Raw genomic sequence first — 14253 nt, 5'->3', positions numbered from 1 at the left:
ATGACCAACAAGAACACAACAAAACCCAACGGAGACCCCAAAACACGTCAAATACACCCAAAAAAAAGATCAGGATCACGCCAAAAAATAGAAGAAAACCCCAAATACCACAGATCCACCTCAAAGACACCCTAAACCTACCTGATGTTCTTTTAAGCCCAAAGCACACTCCCAACCACCATATAACACATTAGGAACTCAACGAAACGCAACGGAAACCCCAAAACACTTCAAAATCACCCGAAGAAAGGAGAGGATCACTCCCCCAAAAAGAAGAAACCCCCAAATACCATGAATCCACGTGAAAACTCCCCCTAAACCTACCTGAAGTTCTCCAAAACCCACAATTTACCCTTTTCCACCATGATGACCAACGAGAACCCAACAAAACCCAACAGAGACCCCAAAAACCTTAAAAAACACCCCAAACAAGAATGGCATCACCCCCAAAACTGGAAGAAAATCCGCCAAAACCTAGATCCACCCCAAAACCACCCTAAACCTACCTGATGTTCTGCAAAACCCACAATCCACTCCTATTTAACATAATGACAAACAAGAACCTAACAAAACCTAATGGAGACCCCAAAACACATCAAAAACACCCCAAAAAATATCGGCATCACCTCCAAAACTGGAAGAAAATCCGCCAAAACCATAGATCCACCCCAAAACCACCCCAAACGTACCTGATGTTCTCCAAAACCCACAATCCACTCCTATTTAACATAATGACCAAGAAGAACACAACAAAGCCCAACGGAGACCCCAAAACACGTCCAAAACACCCCAAAAAAGAACAGGATCATGCCAAAAAATAGAAGAAAACCCCAAATACCATAGATCCACCTCAATGACACCCTAAACCTACCTGATGTTCTCCTAAGCCCAAAGCACACTCCCAACCACCATAAAACACATTAGGAACTCAACGAAACGCAACGGAAACCCCAAAACACTTCAAAATCACCCGAAGAAAGGAGAGGATCATTCCCCCAAAAAGAAGAAAACCCCAAATACCATGAATCCACGTGAAAACTCCCCCTAAACCTACCTGAAGTTCTCCAAAAATCGCAATTTACCCTTTTCCACCACGATGACAATGGAAAACGCAACAAAACCCAACGGAGACCACAAAACACGTCACAAACACCCCCAAAAGGATAGGATCACAACAACAAAAAAAAAAAAAAAAAAAAAAAACAGAAGAAAACCCCAAAACCATAGATCCAACCCAAAACCACCCTAAACCTACCTGATGTTCTCCAAAACCCAAAGTCCACTCCCAACCACCATAAAACCCATTAGGAACACAACAAAGCCCAACGGAGACACCAAAACACGGCATTAAAACCCCAAAAAAGAACACGATCACCCCCAAAAATGAAAGAAAACACCCAGAACCATAGATCCATCCTCAAACCACCCTAAACCTGCCTGATGTTCTCCAAAACCCACAATTTACCATTTTCCACCATGATGACAATGGAAAACCAAATGAAACCCAACGGAGACCCCAAAAAACGTTAAAAACACCCCAAAAAAGAACTGGGTAAGAAGAAAAAAAAAAAAAAAACCATGAATTTCCCCACAAAAACACCCTAAACCCATCTGATCTTCTCCAAATCCCACATTTCACTCCCATTCACCATGATAAATACAAGAACCCAACAAAACCTAACGGAGACCACAAAACACGTCAAAAACACCACAAAAAAGAACAGGATCACGCCAGAAAACTGGAAGAAAATACCCCAAAACCATAGATCCACCCCAAATGTCCCCCTAAACCTACCTGATGTTCTCCAAATCCCGAAGTCCACTCCCGACCACAATAAAAACAATTAGGAACCCAACAACACCCAACGGAGACCCCAAAAAACGTCATAAACAACCCAAACAAGAACAGGATCACCCCCAAAAACGAAAGAAAACCCCAAAAGCCATAGATCCACCCCAAAAGTCCCCCTAAACCTACCTGATGTTCTCCAAAACCCACAATTTACCATTTTCCACAATGATGAAAACGGAAAACCCAACGAAACCCAACAGAGACCCCAAAACATGTCAAAGACACAACAAAAAAGAACACGATCATCCCCAAAAACGAAAGAAAACACCCAGAACCATAGATCCATCCCGAAACCACCCTAAACCTACCTGATGTTCTCCATAACCCGCAATTTACCCTTTTCCACCACGATGACAACGGAAAACCCAACAAAACAACCCAAAAAAGAACGGGACCACCCCAAAAACAGAAGAAAACCCTAAAAAAAAAAAAAAAAAAAAATCCCCCAAAACCATAGATTCACACCCCCAAATTCCTTAAACTCACCTGATGTTCACCAAAACCCACAATTTACCCTTTTCCACCATGATGACCGAGAACCCAACAAAACCCAACGGACAACCCCAAACACCTCAAAAACTTCCCAAAAAAGAACGGGACAAGCCAAAAAAAAACAGAAGAAAACCCCAAAAACCATGAATCTGCCCCAAAAGTCCCCCTAAACCTACCTGAAGTTCTCCAAAACCCACTATTTACCTTTTTCCACCACGATGACAAAGGAAAACCCAACGAAACCCGTCGGAGACCCCATAACACGTCAAAAACACGCCAAAAAAGAACTGGATCAGAAGAAAAAAAAAAAAAAAAAAGTATGAATTTTCCCCCAAAACCACCCTAAACTCACCTGATCTTCTCCAAAACCCACAATCCACTCCCATTTACCTTAACAACCAACGAGAACCCAACGAAATCCAATGGAGACCACAAAACACTTCAGAAACACCCCAAAAAAGAACGCGATCAACCCCAAAACTGGAAGAAAATCCCAAAAGCCATAGATCCACCCCATAAGTCCCCCTAAACCTACCTGATGTTATCCAAATCCCAAAGTCCACTCCCGACCACCATAAAAACCATTAGGAACCCAACAACACCGAACGGAAACCACAAAACACGTCAAACACACGCCAAAAAACAAAAGGATCACCCCAGAAAACACAAGAAAATCCCCAAAGCCATAGATCCATCCCAAATGTCCCCCTAAACCTGCCTGATGTTCTCCAAAACCCACAATTTAAACTATTCCAACATGATGACCAATAAGAAGCCAACCAAAACCCAAGGGAGACCACAAGACACGTCAAAAACAACACAAAAATAAACAGGATCACCCCAGAAAACAAAAGAAAATCCCAAAGGGCATAGATCCACCCCAAATATCCCCCTAAACCTACCTGATGTTCTCCAAATCACAAAGTCAACTCCCGACCACCATAAAACCAATTAGGAACACAAAAAACCCAATGGAGACCCCAAAACACGTCAAAATCACCCCAAACAGGAAGGGGATCACCCCCAAAACTGGAAGAAAATCCCACAAAACCATAGATCCACCCCAAAACCACCCTACACCTACCTGATGTTCTCCAAAACCCACAATTTACCCTTTTCCACACTCATGACCACGGAAAACCCAACAAAACCAAACGGAGACCCCAAAACACGTCAAAATCACACCAAACAGGAAGGGGATCACCCCCAAAACTGGAAGAAAATCCCCCAAAACCATAGATCCACCCCAAAACCACCCTACACCTACCTGATGTTCTCCAAAACCCACAATTTATCATTTTCCACCATGATGACAACGGAAAACCCAACAAAACCCAACGCAGACCCCAGAACATGTTAAAAACACGCCAAAAAAAAACTGGATAAGAAGAAAAAAAAAAAACAAAAAACATAAATTTCCCCACTAAACCACCCTAAACTCACCTGATCTTCTCCAAATCCCACATTTCACTCCCATTCACCATGATGAACAACAAGAAACAAAAACCCAACGGAGACCACAAAACACCTCAAAAACACAACAAAAAAGAATAGCATCACTCCAGAAAACACAAGAAAACCCCAAAAAGCCATAGATCCACCCCAAATGTCCCCCTAAACCTACCTGATGTTCTCCAAATCCCAAAGTCCACTCCCAACCACCATAAAACCCATTAGGAACCCAACAAAACCCAACGGAGACACCAAAACATGGCATAAACACCCCAAAAAAGAACAGGATCATCCCAAAATAACAGAAGTAAACCCCAAAAGCCATAAATCCACCCCAAAAGTCCCCCTAAACCTACCTGATGTTCTCCAAAACCCACAATTTACCATTTTCCACAATGATGACAACGGAAAACCCAGCGAAATCCAACAGAGACCCCAAAACACGTCAAAGACACAACAAAAAAGAACACGATCACCCCCAAAAATGAAAGAAAACACCCAGAACCATAGATCCATCCTCAAACCACCCTAAACCTACCTGATGTTCTCCATAACCCGCAATTTACCATTTTCCACCACGATGACAACGGAAAACCCAACAAAACACCCCAAAAAAAGAAAGAGACCACCCCAAAAACAGAAGAAAACACTAAAAAAAAAAAAAAAAAAAAAGAAGAAGAAGAAATCCCCGAAAGCCAGAGATTCAACCCCCAAATTCCTTAAACTCACCTGATGTTCTCCAAAACCCACAATTTACCCTTTTTCACCATGATGACCGAGAACCCAACAAAACCCAACGGACAACCCCAAACACCTCAAAAACTTCCCAAAGAAGAACGGGACCAGCCAAAAAAAAAAAAAAACAGAAGAAAACCCCCAAAACCATGAATCTGCCCCAAATGTCCCCCTAAACCTACCTGAAGTTCTCCAAAACCCACTATTTCTCTTTTTCCACCACGATGTCAAAGGAAAACCCAACGAAACCCGTCGGAGACCCCAAAACACGTCAAAATAACGCCAAAAAAGAACTGGATCAGAAGAAAAAAAAAAAAAATAAAGTATGAATTTTCCCCCAATACCACCCTAAACTCAACTAATCTTCTCTAAAACCCACAATCCACTCCCTTTTACCTTAACGACCAACGAGAACACAACGAAACCCAACGGAGACCACAAAACACGTCCAAAACACCCCAAAAAAGAACAGGATCACCCCCCAGAAAACAGAAGAAAATGCCAAATACCATGAATCCGCACCAAAGGTCCCCCTAAACCTACCTGAAGTTCTCCAAAACCCGCAATTTACCCTTTTCCACCACGATGACAACAGAAAACCCAATAAAACACCAAAAAAAAGAACGGAACCACCCCAAAAAAGAAGATAACCCTAAAAAAAAAAAAAAAAAAACAAAAACAGAATAAATCCCCCAAAATCATACATTCACCCCCCAAAAATCCTTAAAATCCCTGATGTTCTCCAAAACCCACAATTTACCCTTTTCCACCATGATGACCGAGAACCCAACAAAACCCAACGGAGACCCTAAAACACGTCAAAAACAACCCCAAAAAGAATAGGATCACCCCCAAAAACGAAAGAAAATCCCCAAAACCATAGATCCACCCCCCAAAAATCCTTAAACTCACCTGAATTTCTCCAAAACCCACAATTTACTTTTTACCACCACGATGACAAAGGAAAACCCAACGAAACCAATCGGAGAACCCAAAACACGTCAAAATAACGCCAAAAAAGAACAGGATCACGCCAAAAAATAGAAGAAAACCCCAAATACCATGAATCACCCCCCCCCTCAAAAAAAAAAAAAACCTGAATACCATAGATCTACCCCAAAAGCACCCTAAACCTACCTGATGTTCTCCAAAACCCACAATCCACACCTATTTAACATAATGACCAACAAGAACACAACAAAACCCAACAGAGACCCCAAAACACGTCAAAAACACCCCAAAAAAGAACAGGATCACGCCAAAAAATAGAAGAAAACCCCAAATACCATAGATCCACCCCAAAGACACCCTAAATCTACCTGATGTTCTCCTAAGCCCAAAGCACACTCCCAACCAACATAAAACAAAATAGGAACTCAACGAAACGCAATGGAAACCCCAAAACACTTCAAAATCACCCGAAGAAAGGAGAGGATCACTCTCCAAAAAAGAAGAAAACCCCAAATACCATGAATCCACGCGAAAAGTCCCCCTAAACCTACCTGAAGTTCTCCAAAAACAGCAATTTACCCTTTTCCACCATGATGACCACGGAAAACCCAACGAAACCCAACGGAGACCCCAAAACACGTCAAAAACACACCAAAATCAACACAGATGCTAAAAAAAAAAAATTAAAAAAAAAATGCCATGATTTAACCCTAAAAAAACCCTTAAACCTACCTGATGTTCTGCAAAACCCACAATCCACTCCTATTTAACATAATGAAAAACAAGAACCCAACAAAACCTAATGGAGACCCCAAAACACGTCAAAAACACCCCAAAAAATATCGGCATCACCCCCAAAACTGGAAGAAAATCCACCAAAACCATAGATACACCCCCAAACCACCCTAAACCTACCTGATGTTCTCCAAAACCCACAATTTACCCTTTTCCACCATGATGACCACGGAAAACCCAACGAAACAAAATAGAGAACCAAAAAAATAATAAAAAAAAAAACAAAATCAACCCAGATCCTAAAGAAAAAAAAAAAAAAAACAAAAAAACACCATGATATAACTCCCAAAAAATCTAAAACCCACAATCCACACCTATTTAACATAATGCCCAACAAGAAAACAACAAAACCCAACGGAGTCCCCAAAACACGTTATAAACACCCCAAACAAGAACGGCATCACCCCAAAACGAAAGAAAACCCCAAATACCATAAATCCACCCCAAACGTCCCCCTTAACCTACCTGATGTTCTCCAAAACCCACAATTTACAATTTTCCAACATGATGACAACGGAAAACGCAACGAAACCCAACAGAGACCCCAAAACACGTCAAAAACACCACAAAAAATAAAAGAACAGGATCACCCCCCCAAAAAAATTGAAGAAAACCCCAAATACCATAGATGCACCCCCAAACCACCCTAAACCTACCTGATGTTCACCAAAACCAACTATTTACCATTTTCCACACTGATGACCAACAAGAACCCAACTAAAATCCAACGGAGACCCCAAAACACGTCAAAAACACGCCAAAAAGGAACTGGATCAGAAGAAAAAAAACCAAAACCATGATTTTCCCCCCAAAACCACCCTAAGCTCACCTGATCTTCTCCAAAACCCACAATCCACTCCCATTGACCTTAACGACAAACGACAACCCAACGAAACCCAACGGAGACCCCAAAACATGTCAAAAACACACCAAAAAAGAACAAGATCACCCCCAAAAAAAACAGAAGAAAAACGCAAATACCATGAATCCACCACAAAAGTCCCATTAAAACTACCTGAAGTTCTCCAAAACCCGCATTTTACCCTTTTCCACCATGATGACCACGGAAAACCCAACAAAATCCAACGGAGACACCAAAACACGTCAAAAACACCACAAAAAGAATAGGATCACCCCCAAAAACGAAAGAAAATCCCCAAAATCATAGATCCACCCCCCAAAAATCCTTAAACTCACCTAAATTTCTCCAAAACCCACAATTTACCTTTTACCACCACGATGACAAAGGAAAACCCAACGAAACCAATCGGAGAACCCAAAACACGTCAAAATAACGCCAAAAAAAGAACAGGATAAGAAGAAAAAAAAAAAAAAAAACGTACGAACTTTCCCCCAATACCACCTTAAACTCACCTACTCTTCTCCAAAACCCACAATCCACTCCCATTTAACTTAACGACCAACGAGAACACAACGAAACCCAACAGAGACCCCAAAACACGTCCAAAACACCCCAAAAAAGAACAGGATCACGCCAAAAAATAGAAGAAAACCCCAAATACCATGAATCACCCCCCCCCCCCAAAAAAAAAACAAACCTGAATAACATATATCCACCCCAAAACCACCCTAAACCTACCTGATGTTCTCCAAAACCCACAATTTAACCTTTTCCACCATGATGACCAACGAGAACCCAACAAAACCCAACAGAGACCCCAAAACATGTCAAAAACATCCCAAACAAGAACAGGATCACCCCCAAAACTGGAAGAAAATCTGCCAAAACCATAGATACACCCCAAAACCACCCTAAACCTACCTGAAGATCTCCAAAACCCACAATTTACCCTAATCCACCATGATGACCACGGAAACACAACGAAACCCAACGGAGACCCCCAAACACGTCAAAAACACACCAAAATGAAACCAGATCCTAAAAAAAAAAAAAAAAATGCCATGATTTAACCCTGAAAAACGTCTTAAACCTACCTGATGTTCTGCAAAACCCACAATCCACTCCTATTTAACATAATGAAAAACGAGAACCCAACAAAACCTAATGGAGACCCCAAAACACATCAAAAACACCCCAAAAAGTATCGGCATCACCCCCAAAACTGGAAGAAAATCCCCCAAAACCTAGATCCACCCCAAAACCACCCTAAACCTACCTGATGTTCTCCAAAACCCACAATTTACCCTTTTCCACCATGATGACCAATGAGAACCCAACAAAACCCAACAGAGACCCCAAAAAACGTCAAAAACACCCCAAACAAGAACGGCATCACCCCCAAAACTGGAAGAAAATCCGCCAAAACCATAGATCCACCCCAAAACCACCCTAAACCTACCTGAAATCCTCCAAAACCCACAATCCACACCTATTTAACATAATGACCAACAAGAACACAACAAAACCCAACGGAGACCCCAAAACACGTCAAATACACCCAAAAAAAAGATCAGGATCACGCCAAAAAATAGAAGAAAACCCCAAATACCACAGATCCACCTCAAAGACACCCTAAACCTACCTGATGTTCTTTTAAGCCCAAAGCACACTCCCAACCACCATATAACACATTAGGAACTCAACGAAACGCAACGGAAACCCCAAAACACTTCAAAATCACCCGAAGAAAGGAGAGGATCACTCCCCCAAAAAGAAGAAACCCCCAAATACCATGAATCCACGTGAAAACTCCCCCTAAACCTACCTGAAGTTCTCCAAAACCCACAATTTACCCTTTTCCACCATGATGACCAACGAGAACCCAACAAAACCCAACAGAGACCCCAAAAACCTTAAAAAACACCCCAAACAAGAATGGCATCACCCCCAAAACTGGAAGAAAATCCGCCAAAACCATAGATCCACCCCAAAACCACCCTAAACCTACCTGATGTTCTGCAAAACCCACAATCCACTCCTATTTAACATAATGACAAACAAGAACCTAACAAAACCTAATGGAGACCCCAAAACACATCAAAAACACCCCAAAAAATATCGGCATCACCTCCAAAACTGGAAGAAAATCCGCCAAAACCATAGATCCACCCCAAAACCACCCCAAACGTACCTGATGTTCTCCAAAACCCACAATCCACTCCTATTTAACATAATGACCAAGAAGAACACAACAAAGCCCAACGGAGACCCCAAAACACGTCCAAAACACCCCAAAAAAGAACAGGATCATGCCAAAAAATAGAAGAAAACCCCAAATACCATAGATCCACCTCAATGACACCCTAAACCTACCTGATGTTCTCCTAAGCCCAAAGCACACTCCCAACCACCATAAAACACATTAGGAACTCAACGAAACGCAACGGAAACCCCAAAACACTTCAAAATCACCCGAAGAAAGGAGAGGATCATTCCCCCAAAAAGAAGAAAACCCCAAATACCATGAATCCACGTGAAAACTCCCCCTAAACCTACCTGAAGTTCTCCAAAAATCGCAATTTACCCTTTTCCACCACGATGACAATGGAAAACGCAACAAAAACCCAACGGAGACCACAAAACACGTCACAAACACCCCCAAAAGGATAGGATCACAACAACAAAAAAAAAAAAAAAAAAAAAAAAAACAGAAGAAAACCCCAAAACCATAGATCCAACCCAAAACCACCCTAAACCTACCTGATGTTCTCCAAAACCCAAAGTCCACTCCCAACCACCATAAAACCCATTAGGAACACAACAAAGCCCAACGGAGACACCAAAAACACGGCATTAAAACCCCAAAAAAGAACACGATCACCCCCAAAAATGAAAGAAAACACCCAGAACCATAGATCCATCCTCAAACCACCCTAAACCTGCCTGATGTTCTCCAAAACCCACAATTTACCATTTTCCACCATGATGACAATGGAAAACCAAATGAAACCCAACGGAGACCCCAAAAAACGTTAAAAACACCCCAAAAAAGAACTGGGTAAGAAGAAAAAAAAAAAAAAAACCATGAATTTCCCCACAAAAACACCCTAAACCCATCTGATCTTCTCCAAATCCCACATTTCACTCCCATTCACATGATAAATACAAGAACCCAACAAAACCTAACGGAGACCACAAAACACGTCAAAAACACCACAAAAAAGAACAGGATCACGCCAGAAAACTGGAAGAAAATACCCCAAAACCATAGATCCACCCCAAAATGTCCCCCTAAACCTACCTGATGTTCTCCAAATCCCGAAGTCCACTCCCGACCACAATAAAAACAATTAGGAACCCAACAACACCCAACGGAGACCCCAAAAAACGTCATAAACAACCCAAACAAGAACAGGATCACCCCCAAAAACGAAAGAAAACCCCAAAAGCCATAGATCCACCCCAAAAGTCCCCCTAAACCTACCTGATGTTCTCCAAAACCCACAATTTACCATTTTCCACAATGATGAAAACGGAAAACCCAACGAAACCCAACAGAGACCCCAAAACATGTCAAAGACACAACAAAAAAGAACACGATCATCCCCAAAAACGAAAGAAAACACCCAGAACCATAGATCCATCCCGAAACCACCCTAAACCTACCTGATGTTCTCCATAACCCGCAATTTACCCTTTTCCACCACGATGACAACGGAAAACCCAACAAAACAACCCAAAAAAGAACGGGACCACCCCAAAAACAGAAGAAAACCCTAAAAAAAAAAAAAAAAAAAAAAATCCCCCAAAACCATAGATTCACACCCCCAAATTCCTTAAACTCACCTGATGTTCACCAAAACCCACAATTTACCCTTTTCCACCATGATGACCGAGAACCCAACAAAACCCAACGGACAACCCCAAACACCTCAAAAACTTCCCAAAAAAGAACGGGACAAGCCAAAAAAAAAACAGAAGAAAACCCCAAAAACCATGAATCTGCCCCAAAAGTCCCCCTAAACCTACCTGAAGTTCTCCAAAACCCACTATTTACCTTTTTCCACCACGATGACAAAGGAAAACCCAACGAAACCCGTCGGAGACCCCATAACACGTCAAAAACACGCCAAAAAGAACTGGATCAGAAGAAAAAAAAAAAAAAAAAAAGTATGAATTTTCCCCCAAAACCACCCTAAACTCACCTGATCTTCTCCAAAACCCACAATCCACTCCCATTTACCTTAACAACCAACGAGAACCCAACGAAATCCAATGAGACCACAAAACACTTCAGAAACACCCCAAAAAAGAACGCGATCAACCCCAAAACTGGAAGAAAATCCCAAAAGCCATAGATCCACCCCATAAGTCCCCCTAAACCTACCTGATGTTATCCAAATCCCAAAGTCCACTCCCGACCACCATAAAAACCATTAGGAACCCAACAACACCGAACGGAAACCACAAAACACGTCAAACACACGCCAAAAAACAAAAGGATCACCCCAGAAAACACAAGAAAATCCCCAAAGCCATAGATCCATCCCAAATGTCCCCCTAAACCTGCCTGATGTTCTCCAAACCCACAATTTAAACTATTCCAACATGATGACCAATAAGAAGCCAACCAAAACCCAAGGGAGACCACAAGACACGTCAAAAACAACACAAAAATAAACAGGATCACCCCAGAAAACAAAAGAAAATCCCAAAGGGCATAGATCCACCCCAAATATCCCCCTAAACCTACCTGATGTTCTCCAAATCACAAAGTCAACTCCCGACCACCATAAAACCAATTAGGAACACAAAAAACCCAATGGAGACCCCAAAACACGTCAAAATCACCCCAAACAGGAAGGGGATCACCCCCAAAACTGGAAGAAAATCCCACAAAACCATAGATCCACCCCAAAACCACCCTACACCTACCTGATGTTCTCCAAAACCCACAATTTACCCTTTTCCACACTCATGACCACGGAAAACCCAACAAAACCAAACGGAGACCCCAAAACACGTCAAAATCACACCAAACAGGAAGGGGATCACCCCCAAAACTGGAAGAAAATCCCCCAAAACCATAGATCCACCCCAAAACCACCCTACACCTACCTGATGTTCTCCAAAACCCACAATTTATCATTTTCCACCATGATGACAACGGAAAACCCAACAAAACCCAACGCAGACCCCAGAACATGTTAAAAACACGCCAAAAAAAAAACTGGATAAGAAGAAAAAAAAAAACAAAAAACATAAATTTCCCCACTAAACCACCCTAAACTCACCTGATCTTCTCCAAATCCCACATTTCACTCCCATTCACCATGATGAACAACAAGAAACAAAAACCCAACGGAGACCACAAAACACCTCAAAAACACAACAAAAAAGAATAGCATCACTCCAGAAAACCACAAGAAAACCCCAAAAAGCCATAGATCCACCCCAAATGTCCCCCTAAACCTACCTGATGTTCTCCAAATCCCAAAGTCCACTCCCAACCACCATAAAACCCATTAGGAACCCAACAAAACCCAACGGAGACACCAAAACATGGCATAAACACCCCAAAAAAGAACAGGATCATCCCAAAATAACAGAAGTAAACCCCAAAAGCCATAAATCCACCCCAAAAGTCCCCCTAAACCTACCTGATGTTCTCCAAAACCCACAATTTACCATTTTCCACAATGATGACAACGGAAAACCCAGCGAAATCCAACAGAGACCCCAAAACACGTCAAAGACACAACAAAAAAGAACACGATCACCCCCAAAAATGAAAGAAAACACCCAGAACCATAGATCCATCCTCAAACCACCCTAAACCTACCTGATGTTCTCCATAACCCGCAATTTACCATTTTCCACCACGATGACAACGGAAAACCCAACAAAACACCCCAAAAAAAGAAAGAGACCACCCCAAAAACAGAAGAAAACACTAAAAAAAAAAAAAAAAAAAAAAGAAGAAGAAGAAATCCCCGAAAGCCAGAGATTCAACCCCCAAATTCCTTAAACTCACCTGATGTTCTCCAAAACCCACAATTTACCCTTTTTCACCATGATGACCGAGAACCCAACAAAACCCAACGGACAACCCCAAACACCTCAAAAACTTCCCAAAGAAGAACGGGACCAGCCAAAAAAAAAAAAAAACAGAAGAAAACCCCCAAAACCATGAATCTGCCCCAAATGTCCCCCTAAACCTACCTGAAGTTCTCCAAAACCCACTATTTCTCTTTTTCCACCACGATGTCAAAGGAAAACCCAACGAAACCCGTCGGAGACCCCAAAACACGTCAAAATAACGCCAAAAAAGAACTGGATCAGAAGAAAAAAAAAAAAAATAAAGTATGAATTTTCCCCCAATACCACCCTAAACTCAACTAATCTTCTCTAAAACCCACAATCCACTCCCTTTTACCTTAACGACCAACGAGAACACAACGAAACCCAACGGAGACCACAAAACACGTCCAAAACACCCCAAAAAAGAACAGGATCACCCCCCAGAAAACAGAAGAAAATGCCAAATACCATGAATCCGCACCAAAGGTCCCCCTAAACCTACCTGAAGTTCTCCAAAACCCGCAATTTACCCTTTTCCACCACGATGACAACAGAAAACCCAATAAAACACCAAAAAAAAAGAACGGAACCACCCCAAAAAAGAAGATAACCCTAAAAAAAAAAAAAAAAAAACAAAAACAGAATAAATCCCCCAAAATCATACATTCACCCCCCAAAAATCCTTAAAATCCCTGATGTTCTCCAAAACCCACAATTTACCCTTTTCCACCATGATGACCGAGAACCCAACAAAACCCAACGGAGACCCTAAAACACGTCAAAAACAACCCCAAAAAGAATAGGATCACCCCCAAAAACGAAAGAAAATCCCCAAAACCATAGATCCACCCCCCAAAAATCCTTAAACTCACCTGAATTTCTCCAAAACCCACAATTTACTTTTTACCACCACGATGACAAAGGAAAACCCAACGAAACCAATCGGAGAACCCAAAACACGTCAAAATAACGCCAAAAAAGAACAGGATCACGCCAAAAAATAGAAGAAAACCCCAAATACCATGAATCACCC

The sequence above is a fragment of the Aythya ferina genome, assembly GCF_964211825.1.
Source record: "Aythya ferina genome assembly, contig: HAP1_SCAFFOLD_102, whole genome shotgun sequence".
Classification (NCBI taxonomy): Eukaryota; Metazoa; Chordata; class Aves; order Anseriformes; family Anatidae; genus Aythya; species Aythya ferina.
The sequence above is the reverse complement of the archived record's forward strand: the minus strand, read 5'-3'. Positions refer to the sequence as shown.